Source organism: Cynocephalus volans, chromosome 15, assembly GCF_027409185.1.
Source record: "Cynocephalus volans isolate mCynVol1 chromosome 15, mCynVol1.pri, whole genome shotgun sequence".
In the NCBI taxonomy this organism is placed as follows: Eukaryota; Metazoa; Chordata; class Mammalia; order Dermoptera; family Cynocephalidae; genus Cynocephalus; species Cynocephalus volans.
Window position 1 is genome coordinate 32,761,195 of NC_084474.1, and position 12,265 is coordinate 32,773,459.

Here is a 12,265-nt window from a genome sequence, read left to right on the forward strand (position 1 = left end):
GTAGTCCCCCCATATCCACAGTTTCACTTTTTGCATTTCCAGTTACCTGTGGTCAACCATGGTCTGAAAATATTAAATGGAAAATTCCAGAAATAAAACAACTCATAAGTTTTAAATTGCATGCTGTCCTGCCTAGCATGATGAAATCTCACTTAGTCCTGCTCTGTCCTGCCCAGGACATGGATCATCCCTTTGTCCAGTGGATCCATCAATGTAGATGCCACCCATCTTTTGGTCACTTACTAGCCATCTTGGTTATCAGATCGACTGTCAAGGTATCACAGTGCTTGTGTTCAAGTAACACTTATTTTAAGATAAGAGCCCCAAAGTGCAGGAATTGTGATGCTGGCAATTCAGATATGCCAAAGAGAAGATGTAAGGTGCTTCCTTTAACTGAAAAGTTGAAAGTTCTCGACTTAATACGGAAAGTAAAAGAATTGCATGCAGATGCTGCTACGGTCTATGGTAAGAACAAACCTTCTATTGTGAAATCATGAAACAGGAAAAATAAATTTATGCATAGTGTGCATAGGATTCAGTATTATCTGTGGTTTCAGGAATCCACTAGGGATCTTGGGACATGTACCCTGTGGGGAAATCATATCATGTTATGATTTCATAATGAAATCATCTTAGGGTCAATATTGCCAATTAATAACATCCAACAGTTTTTAAGCCAAAAGAAAACCTTCTGTGCTTTTTTAAATCAATACATCAGCATTGCATTTACCTATGTGTCCCAGTAGATAAGGAAATTATACTTCCTCAGTTCGGGCTCTTTCTGCACATGTACCTACAGTCTATAACCTTAAAGAGGTAGGATGGCCTGTACCTCAACCTGAATATGCCAGGCTCTCTAATTTTCATGGAGACTGTCATCTTGGCACCTGTTTGCATTGATTTTAATTTATGGTATCTTTCTTTAACCAATCCTAAAACATATCATGATTTGAGGCATTGGTCAAGGAGGTCAACTTTGACCTAACCACTATCCAGCAGAAGCATAATGGAAAGGGCTCATTTGAGATGGCACTTTTTCCATATTCTCTGAGTTAATAATGACCTGCAAACAAAGACCAAATCAGCAGGAATGTAATGCTCAGCCATGGGTAGGGCAATGCCTCAAACAGCTAAAGACACAAGGAGTTCACTATTACTTAGTTGTGTGGATCCTGTTCCAAGGCAGCAAATCTCAGATAAATCCTGGGAATCTCCACTTCTGACCGGACCCTGCAGGCAAACACTGCCAGGTACACACCTGCAAGTCACATGAAGTTAGCTTTATTCACTGGGGCAACCAGAGAAACCAAACACCATGGAGAACTATGGGATGTCTCAGTAAGGAGTTGAGAGGGATTTAAGGGATTTGGATTCATACTAGTGGATTTTGGGGAAGTGTTCAAGGAAACAGGTATTTTTTCTAAATTGGGTGTTCTTGGAAAAAAGGGGCAATACTATACTTAAGTAACTCAATAATTTTCATCAAGGAGAAGGGAGGAATTAAGCAGGTCTGGAGCTGAGATTGGTAAAGCAGCAGCATTCGGTTCTGTTAAGAGGGATATTTGGTAATTTTTGAGATTCGCACGGTGACCTTGAATTTGTTTGTGCATAAGCGTAATTAGAGAGCAGTCTTATTTTTGTCTTTCTTCACATATTCACTGAGCAACTTTGTCAGATGTTGGCGATCTTTAAGATAGTTTATGCTCCTCAAGAAAACTCCATAGCCAACCTGTAAGTGCCAGGCCAGCTCCTAGCATTGCCAGGCATAAATGTTAGGCCTAGGTGTTAGGAATTGCTTTTCTCCTTCTCAGAGTTTAATCCTTTTATTAGTTGAAATATTGTATTACCATTTACGTGCTTCAAACATGATCAATATTGACAATTTCATATAGTTTAACTTACATTAACTTAGATCAAGAGGATGATATATTTAGTCTACATTAACTTAAGACACACCAAGTATATCTTCTTTCTATTATAAAATTAACTTACAGATGCCATTTTTAATGAAGAATCAATATACAGAAGGGCCATATAGGGAACAGGATATATACTCTGCAGCCTAATATAGTAGAAAGAACTCATGTAGGTTTTGGAAGACAAACCAGAATTCAAGTTCTGATCACCATGTATTACTTATGTAACCTTGGGTAAGTTGTGTAATCTCTCTAAATCTCCATAAGATTACCTATTAAACATGCCTAACAAATACTAAGCATTTAATAAAAATTAGTTCTATTCCCTTTCCTCTAAATCTGCAACTGAATATAATCTCCATTATTTTTGCTCAGTGTTCTCTATATAATTATAATAATAAACTCTTTCTAAAGAATAGTGCTAAGAAATACTTCCTTAAAATTTCAAACAAATGTGTGATTTCTGTAAGTCAGGCACAGAAAGATGAATATTGGGTGTTCTCACTCATCTATGGGAGCTAAAGAAGTTGAGTTTACAGAAGCAGAGGGTAGAATTGTGTTTGCTAAAAGGCTAGGCAGGGTAGAGAGAAAATGCGGGATAAGGAGAAGTTGGATAATGGATACAAAGTTACAGCTAGATAGGAAGATTAAATGCTTGTGTTCTATAGTAGTGTTAGGTGTTTATAACAGCAATTTTTGTGTATTTTCAAATGGCTAGAAGAGAGGAATTCAAATGTTCTCAACTCAAAAAATGATAAATGTTTGCAATGATGGATATGCTAATTACTCTGATTTGATCATCACACATTATACACACATATCAAAATATCACTCAGTACCCCATAAATATGTGCAATTATTTCATGTCAATTAACTTTTTTTAATGTGTGATTTCTGGCATTACATATAACTCACTTATCATTTTATTTCCTTTTAGGCTCTGGTTGTCAGGAAATATACACTTTTAAGAAGAAATACAGTGGCCAATTGCAATAACTGTATCAAGTTGCAAACACAACTATTTTCATTATTTTTTATTATTTCCGAACCCTCTTTTATCTTTATTTCAAATTCCTCTTTCTAAATATGAGGGAACTTCAAAAAGTTCATGTGAAGATTCATATTATTTTTTAATTCTCATATCCTTGTATGTTTTATAATTTTTAAAGCCCCTTTATAGTGTATTTGAAAGTAAGAGAAGTATGATTTTTTAAAAAACAGACATGTAAATTATCTTTCCAAATGCCTATATAATTCAATAAGGTAAACAAGATCACCATTAATCATGTAATGTTTACTGGAGTTAGTATCTGACCTGAATGAACATACAATAGCACTTTATAATACACCACAGTAGTTTTGTACATGTTTATAGGACTTGGAATGCACAATGATAATTTATGATTGGTCAAAATTTGGGGAGAAACTTATGGGATGAGGTTTAATTGGGCAAACTCCAGCTCTTATTGCTGTAGTTGGTCTTATGGTCAAACTGATAGTCGCTATATCTCTCCTCTGCCACCCATTAGCGACTGCCCTTCCTCCAGCTAGACCTTTTGAGGTGCATGTAGCTGGATGGTAGATTGGCATCAACTCTCTATTTCATCTTGACCACCTGGTTGTTTAGTGCCTCTTCCATAGTGGATTCTCACTGGTGTGGTACAAAAAAAGATGTTAAACATTTTGCTCATCCCCATAGGTCTACTTACCTGACATTTCCCTAGACATCCTTGCCACATTTTCCAATTTTTCTCTTTTGAGGCTCCCAACTAACTAGCTGAACTATTCGCTGTTGCCCATGAGACTATAAATATTCTTTTCTCAAGGCACTTCTCTCTTCACACAAAGTAGGTGACCAGACACCCTGTCTGTAGTTTGATGAATTAACAAGATTTCCCCTCACAACTTCTCTCTTGGCCTCCCAAGTGGTGCTGTCATGTAGTATGCTCAGTACTTGCTACTCCTGGCTCATGTGTTCAGATGAACATAACGCCATCGATGGCAATGGGTTGGTCTGTAGACTGTTGAGATATAGTCCAGATTCCCTTTGGTAATACCATGAATAAATGCTGTGAACATAAACTATTTCTGATCAATTTTTTGCTGGGTATTAAAAAGAATACATTCACCAGATTGCTATTCACATACTGCACACCAGAAGCTGTATTAATGTTCTCGAGTAAAGGTACAACACCCAGCACAGTAGCTGAAACTAAGGCTATCACTCATTAAGTTTATGGTAGTCCACTGATATATCTAGTGATCCATCTTATTTTTGCAGGAGCCAAATTGAATTAAATGAGGATATTATGAAGATCACCAACCTGTATCTTTACCTCTTTGAGAGTAGCATGAAACTGTCATTCCCCTCAGGATATTTAATTTAGCATTTTGGCTGGGAGGGTTAGGGCAATTTCAGGGACTTAATGGCCTTTTCCTATCATAATTGCTTTCACTCTATTATAACAGCTTTAATCCTAAGTTAGGGAACCCATGTGAGAACTTTGTCAACTGCTAAATATGTCTTCTTCAATGATACATTTCAGAAATTTGAAATTACCACCAAATTCTCTCCTGTGATTTGCACTGAGGTGGAGATAGCCACACTCCCATGGCTTGTGCACTCTTCAAGTCAGCAGAAATGGCACCATGGGGACACAACCAATGTTTATCTCCTGTGCGCTGCAGAGGGACTGCCACTGCTGTCTGCACTGTATGTGGGCCTGCTGGAGCTGAACACGGAATGCCTAGCAGAAATGCAGGAAACACCCTGCAGGTAGTGCTGGGAAGCAAGCACAGAGGGTCCATGGGTACCCAAGGTCCCTTTTTTGAAACTGTTTTGTCCCCCAGGTCCTAATTCTACAGGCCCATGATGGGAAGGGCAGCCCCAGTAATCTTTGAAATGCCTCCTGAGTCCCTCTTCCATTTTTTTGAACAATAGGCTCTGGCTTCTGTGTAGGTGGCTGAATAATCTCCTTATCAGATTGGCCACACCCTTGGTGAATTGGCCACACCCATGGTGCTCTCTTTGGAACAAACTTTCTCATTCCTTTCCATATAGATAGGCTGGGAATTTTTTAAATTTTAAAAATCTGTTTCCCTTTTGGTTAAAAATTTTGTGTTAAATTGTTTCTCTCTTTTCACATTTTACTGTAAACACTCAAAATAGGATAAGTGAAACCTTCAACACTTTGCTTAGAAATTTCTTCAGTTAAATACACTGTTTCATCACTGAAGTTCTACCTTCTACAAGACACTTGGACATGAACACAATTCAGTTAAATTTTTTGCCACCTTTTAAGAAGATCAACTTTCCTCTGTTTTCCATGTTTTTCATTTCCATCTGAACCCTCATCAGAATGGCCTTTACCGTTCATATTTATAGCAATATTTTGATCATTATTTCATATGTATTCTCTAAGAATATCAAGGCTTTCTACAGCTCCTTTTTCTGAACCCTCACCGGAATCATCCTCAACAGTCAATGTAGAATTTTTCTAACATGCACCTCAAAACTGTTCTAACCTTTACCCATTACCCAATTCAAAAACTGCTTTCACATTTTAGGGATTTCTTACAATAGCACTCATACTTCTCAGTATCAATTTTTGTCTTATTTCATTCAAGCTACTATAACAAAATACCTTAAACTGAGAGCTTATATATAACAACAGAAATGTATTTCTCACAGATATTGAGGCTGGGTAGTCCACAATGTAGGTGCCAGCAGATTCAATATTTGGTGAGGATCTGCTTTCTGGTTTATAGATAGCCCCTTCTAGCTGTGTCCTTGCATGGCAGAGGGGCAAGGCAGCTCTCTGGGCCCTCTTTTACAAAGGCACTTATCCCATTTAGGAAGGTGGAGCCATCATAATCTAATCACCTCCCAAAGCTTCCACCCCCTAATACCACCACATTGATGATTAGGTTTTTAGCATATGAATTTGGGAGGGACACAAACATTCAGACCATAAGACAATTCTTTTATACATATATAACAATCGTATTTTTATTATTCTTGTATAGAATTCTAAGTTGTGTTTTCCAAGAAATTTAGTCATTTCATCTAAATTTTCAGATTTATTGGCAGAAGGTTGTGAGTACTCTCCTTTTATTATCATATTAATCTTTATAGGATCTGTTTTGAAGTCCCTTTTTAATTTTTGATATGGATAATTCATGTTCTTTTTTCTTACTCTATCTTGCTAAGGATAATCAATTTTATTAATCATTCTGTAGTAATTCTTCCTTAATTAACATTACTTTAATATTACTATAACTACATAAGTCATAATTTTTAGGGAGGTTCATATTGCATAGCATATATTTTCCCATTATTTAACTTTTAACTCTTTTGTGTCTTTATACTTTGTCTCTCCAAGTCTCATATTTAAGCAGCATACAGTAAATTTTTTAAAATTATCATTTACTCTGACATTGACAGGGATTTAATTGGAGCAGTTAGTCCATTTATATTTAATACAATTATTGATATAATTTGTATATATCTAGTATCTTACTATTTGCTTTTCCTTAGATATGCCTATTTATATGCTCCTATTTTCCCCCTTCCTTGACTTCTTTTATAAATCACTTTTATTATTATTTCTTTTCTACCCTCTTTAAGTTGGTAGTTATACATTTTTCTACTGTTCTTTTTCTTATCCTTGACATTTATAATTCAAACTATGAAATCACTAAAGTTCAAAACCTGATTTTACTATGGGCATATGGATCTTTCTTCAAACAATTAGTTCCTCTTGGACAGAACGTTAAATGTGAAGTTTATATCCTAGTGTAAAATTCATTCTGACAACAGTAGTAGCAATGACAAAATCTAGTTATTATGGCTGTTGGTGACAACCCACAGCATCCAGTACTCAGTAGCACTGTCAGCTTTGAGATCCTCACCAGAGAATTGTTTTAGAATGATTTTGCCCGTATCTCTCCCCAACATTCCCCTTGGTTCCTGCTCAGTTTTCAAAACTGATTTTCCAGTTTTTCTTGAATTTTATGAATTTTCCAGTAGTTTTTAAAATTACTTCTTCTTTTTTCAGTAAGCATCAGTTCTTGATTAGTACAGGTAGAGTTAAGAAAAAAATGTATTGCTAAAATTAACATAATATTTAAATGGGGATGAGTTACATTAAAAGCAGTAATTATGTAGGAAAAAATTTATAAAGTTTAGTTTTTAATTAAAAACAAATTATTAACAAAGTTAAGACAAAAGTAACAAATAGAAAATATTTGCAATGATAAACAAATGGTTAGTATACTTAATAGGTAAAGAGATAAAGGAACAAATTTTTAAATGATGAAATACAAATGATCCATAAATGTTTGATAAAAATATTTACCTCAAGAGTAATCAAATGGACTCAAACTATATTATATTTTTAACCTTTCATGCTGATAAAAAGAGTAAAATGATAGCAACCAATATTGCCAAAGACATGCAGAAACTTTTTTTTTTTTTTTTTAACTGTGCTAAAGAAGTGCAAATAGCTCCAACCTTTCTGGAAGTCAACCGTATTAAAAGGCTTAAAAACGTAAACACATTTTTGAGAGAAAATACAAATGTAGAATAAAAAATAAGAATGTAGACTCCAAAACTAGTTGGCTTGGATTAATATGACACCTCTGCACTTAAAGACTGCAGAATCTTGAGCAAGACACTATACTTTATTAATTCTAACAAGTATGTTTACATATTTCTCTAAAGTTAATTGACAGTGTTTATTTTCTCTTTTAATGGTACATAATAATAGTGCTTTTTACACTTGGCCATTTCAATTCAATCAATGTTGTGTTGAATTCTATACATGTTAGTATCTTAGTATCTACCTCACAGGGTTGTTGTGAGGATTAAATGAGTAAATAAATATAAAGCAAGTATTGAGTGAATCTAATTAAAATACTTGGTAAAGTATTATTGTTATCATTTTGCAACCATACTTCTAGAAATCTTAGCTTAAGAAGTAATTAGAAAAAGATGTATGCATAAGTATATTCAAGACGGTGATTTGAATAATAGATTTAAAAAAAGAAACAATCATAATATACAACAAAGATTGGTTAAATAAATGATATTAATAAATGTGGTAATCATATATATTCCTAGTAAATATGTTAATTTCTTTATTGATAGATGTTCACAGTAGATGGTTATGTTTTTTTAAAAAGTTACAAACCACATAAGTGGGGACTTCAAAACATTTATGGAAAGATTTGTGCTATCTTTTAATTCTATTTTTCCACAAATTTTTTGAAGTACCTCATATATAACATAAAATAATTTTGTAAATAAACTGTGTATGTGTGTATATATATTCATGTACCTATTCTTAGAAAAACAATTTGAAATCTATATACATGAAGAGAGAGACTTCTAATCAGTCATATGTTATGTCACTTTTTTTCCATATTTATACTTTTAAAACTTTCTCTAATGAATCTGCATTACTATAACAATAAAATAATAATAATTTAAGTAAGTCCTTTTTACAAGTTACTTAGTGTATGGTAAAAATATATCTTTGGCTCAATTTCGCAGAAAACTAAAGATTTGAAAATTCATTTATGGATCTTAACAATACAAAAGAAGAAGGCCTTTACTCTTAGGTGCTCTTTACCATCTCGCACATTCCTGTGTCCTCATAGTGCCTGATACAAGTGACCAGTTAATATTTGTTGAAGGATGAAAAGGAAAAACGGAAATCACAAAATATTTGATAAATTTGGGAAATTAAAATTTTAGACAAAAAGTAAAAAATTATTTTAAAAGCAATAATGTGGGACAAATATTCTTAACAATGAACAAATGTTTAGCGTGTTTACAAAGGAATTAAAGGTTCTGCTTTAAGAAGAGGATCGGCAACTATACAAACACTCTTAATGTTAGCACCTATGTGATACTAACTCCTCTATGATCAGGTGCAGTTCAATACTTACTTACACATTTTGATCAGAAGCATCTAGGCTCTTCCTCTGTGATATTGTGAAGAATGCTGATGTAAGAAGAATTAATATGAACAAATCAAATTCTAACATCGTTCAATCGCTGCCTTGCTAATGTTAACTTTATTCCATCTCTAGCACTAGCATTCATTTTGTTGATCATTGAAATGATTATCTGGCCTTATTTGTAAAAGATTCTTGGCAAATTCTTTGCTAACCATATTTGTCACATTTCTCAGGTAGCGGTTAACCTATTTAGTGTCAGAGAAGTTGTAAAAAATAGCAAATGTAAATATGGGATGAGAAGAGATCATTGAGAAAATACTGCCTATTAAAAAATTTATGATACTATGGGAAATCACAAGGAAGTGAAAGAATTCGGTAGATGAGATGTCTGTAGTGTTAATTATCAGAACGAAAGGAAAAAGCCATTATATCTTTCCTCACACTGTATTTGCAATTTTATATTTTATGTACTTTTGTATGTAAAGGGATTGAAAAAGAGCTCAATGAAGCGGAGAAGGGGCACAGAGTAATTAATGAACAGGCTTCACAGAGGAATTTGTTTATGGCTCACTTGTTTTTGTTTTCATTTTCATTTACCAAATACTCGTTGATCCAAAAAATAAAGAAGCACCACAATTACAGACTGGGTGAGTGCTGCAAAGTATCTACACAGTGTGCTTGCGTAGAAATAACAGCAGACACTGGAGGTGAACTGTGAACTATACAGAGAATGCTATGGAAGTCTTTTTTGCAGAACTAGCTTTTAAGTGGAAACCTGAAAAATAAGTAGTCAGCCATGCAAATTGCCAGGGGCGCAAGGTCCAAGGCAGAGATTACAGGAAGTGCAAAGACCAATGTTGCAAAGGGCCTGGCCTGTTCTTAGAATAGGCAGGAGGCTAGTGTATCCAGAGCACAAAACCAAAAAAGAGCTGATACCTACAGGTGGAGGGTCAAATGTCAGGGCTGGTTGAAGAAGATATGATTAATTTTGAAGAAATTATCTTTTGAATTTAAAAAGGGTTTCATTATACAAGTAAAAGCTAAGCCCATATTTCCATGTTTGCATCTTTTTCAATTTCATATGTGCCCTATCAGATCTACGAAATAAGTAAAGTGAAAAAAAGCAAGATACAAAACTGCATGCCATCAGCTACCTTTGGTTGCACAGATTATCCCTGGAATGATATGCAAGAAACTGATAATGATAATTCTCCCAAAGAAGGAAACTGGGAGGCTAGAGAAAGGATAGAATGCCTGTTTACTGTTCATGCTATCATTTTGTATCTTATCAGTTTGTGTCATAGACTTGAATTAAATTCAAGGAAAAAATATAATTATTTTTAAAATTAAAAATGTTAATTATGTTGAAACATTTCATTATAGAGATTTAGTCCAAACTTTCTTAATTTTGTTTTGATTTCCCATTGGTCTCTTTGAGGATAAAGGCTTTCAATGCAATCCAACAGAGATGTAATCTCTCCTTTAAAAAGTATACTCTCCTATTGAAGATCCTTTGGAATCTCAAGGTAATTTTACTGCTTTAATTTTTTTTATGCCAATAAACTTCTGACCATAATAGAGTAAATCCAGCAAAATCACACGTTCTTCAACTGTCTCGCCTGTGAAATGAGAGAGTACAGAGCTAGATGATTTACAGATCCATTGCAGTTCTAAATTGCTGTGATTTTTGCAGTTCCTCCATTCATTCATCAAGGATTTAATGATTCCTAATATGAACCAACACTATGCTATGCATTATGTAATCAAATATGTGTTCTGTGATAGACAGTGGTTATGTTCTCCTGGTATTTTTTTCTCCACTTCCATAGCTGTAGTATTTTGAGTGGGTAACAATTGACAGCCAACGTAAGGCTCCATCTTCCACCCTCCAAACCAGTGTGATGGAAGTGATGGATATGGTCAAATTCTGGATCTTGCACCTCCCCGTCGCTTTCTCCCTTTCCTTTTACTGGCTGTAGATGTAATGAAGACTATTTTAACTTCTTGAATACTATGTGTCTCAGTCCATTTTTGTGTTGCTATAACAGAAATACCTGAGACTGAGTGATTTATGAAGAACAGAGGTTTATTTGGGTTATGATTCTGGGACAGCTGCAACAGGTGCGGGCCTCTGGCTGCTTCTACTCATGGTGGAAAGCTACAGGCAGCCAGTGGATACAAGCAGACCACGTGGCGAGAGGAAGCAAGAGAGAGGGAGAGGAGGTGCCAGGGTCTATTAAAGAACCAGCTTTTGTGTGAACTAACAGAGCAAGAACTCACTCATTAATCCCCCCACCCCAGGGAGAGCATTAATCCATTTATGAGGGATCTGCCCCGATGGCTCAATCAGTTTCCAGCACTGCCACGCTGGGGATCAAATTTCCACATGAGTTTTGGAGGGGACAACACATCCAAACTCCATCAGCATGTAACATGAATAAGGAGAAATACACATTTTTCAGATTGGCCAATTTCAGAATGGCAGAAACTAGAACAACTATTATAAATGGCAAGATGGAAGCTATATTTAGAGAAGAGAGGAGATAAACAATGAAAAGACTATATGTTCTAACATCATGGAGTCCCCATGTCGACTGTGAACTGCTTCTGATCAAATGAATGAGAGAAAACCTATCTTGTTATTTTCGTTTGCTGATTTGTTTGTTTTTATAGCAAATTAATGGTATCCTAATACAGGGTCCCTGCCTCAAAGGAAGTCACAATCAAGAGAGAGAGGAACATGTTAACGAATGATTGCAACATAAATCTGCAAGTGCTTTAATAATGGTACACACTGAATGTTCCAGAAAAGAAGAGTCAACTCTGCTTAAGGAAATCAAGAAAATGTTCACATAAAGTGCCATTTAGCTGGGTCTTAAAGCATAAATGATATTTTTCTAGATATAAAAGAAGTCAAGGATACTCGTGGAAGAGAAAATAGAATTTAAAAATCCCCAAGTTGTGACAAGACGTGTCCTGCATGAAAAATATTGAGAAGCTCATTGTGACTGACATTTGAGGTCTAGAAAGGGAGAATGGCAAGCAATGCTGAGTTGGGTAGGATTCTGAAGGCACATAAGTTTGGCGTTTTTCCTTTAGATAATGTGGAGCCAGAAAGATTCATAAACAAGAGAGTGATAAACAAGAGAGTGACACCATCAGACTTGTTTCTCAGGAAGCTAACTCTCATGGCAATTTGAAAGAAGATGGATTGGATAAGAAGAGGTATGTGGGAGCAAGACTACTTTTAACTTCGTGGATAGTATGTAACTTGAATAAGAAGACGTACATTTTTCAGAGTGGCTGATTAATTAGTAATAATATAAAGAAAACCAATCTTAACCCTCTTTCTTGTTTATTTTGTATTTATATCTTAAAAATACTAG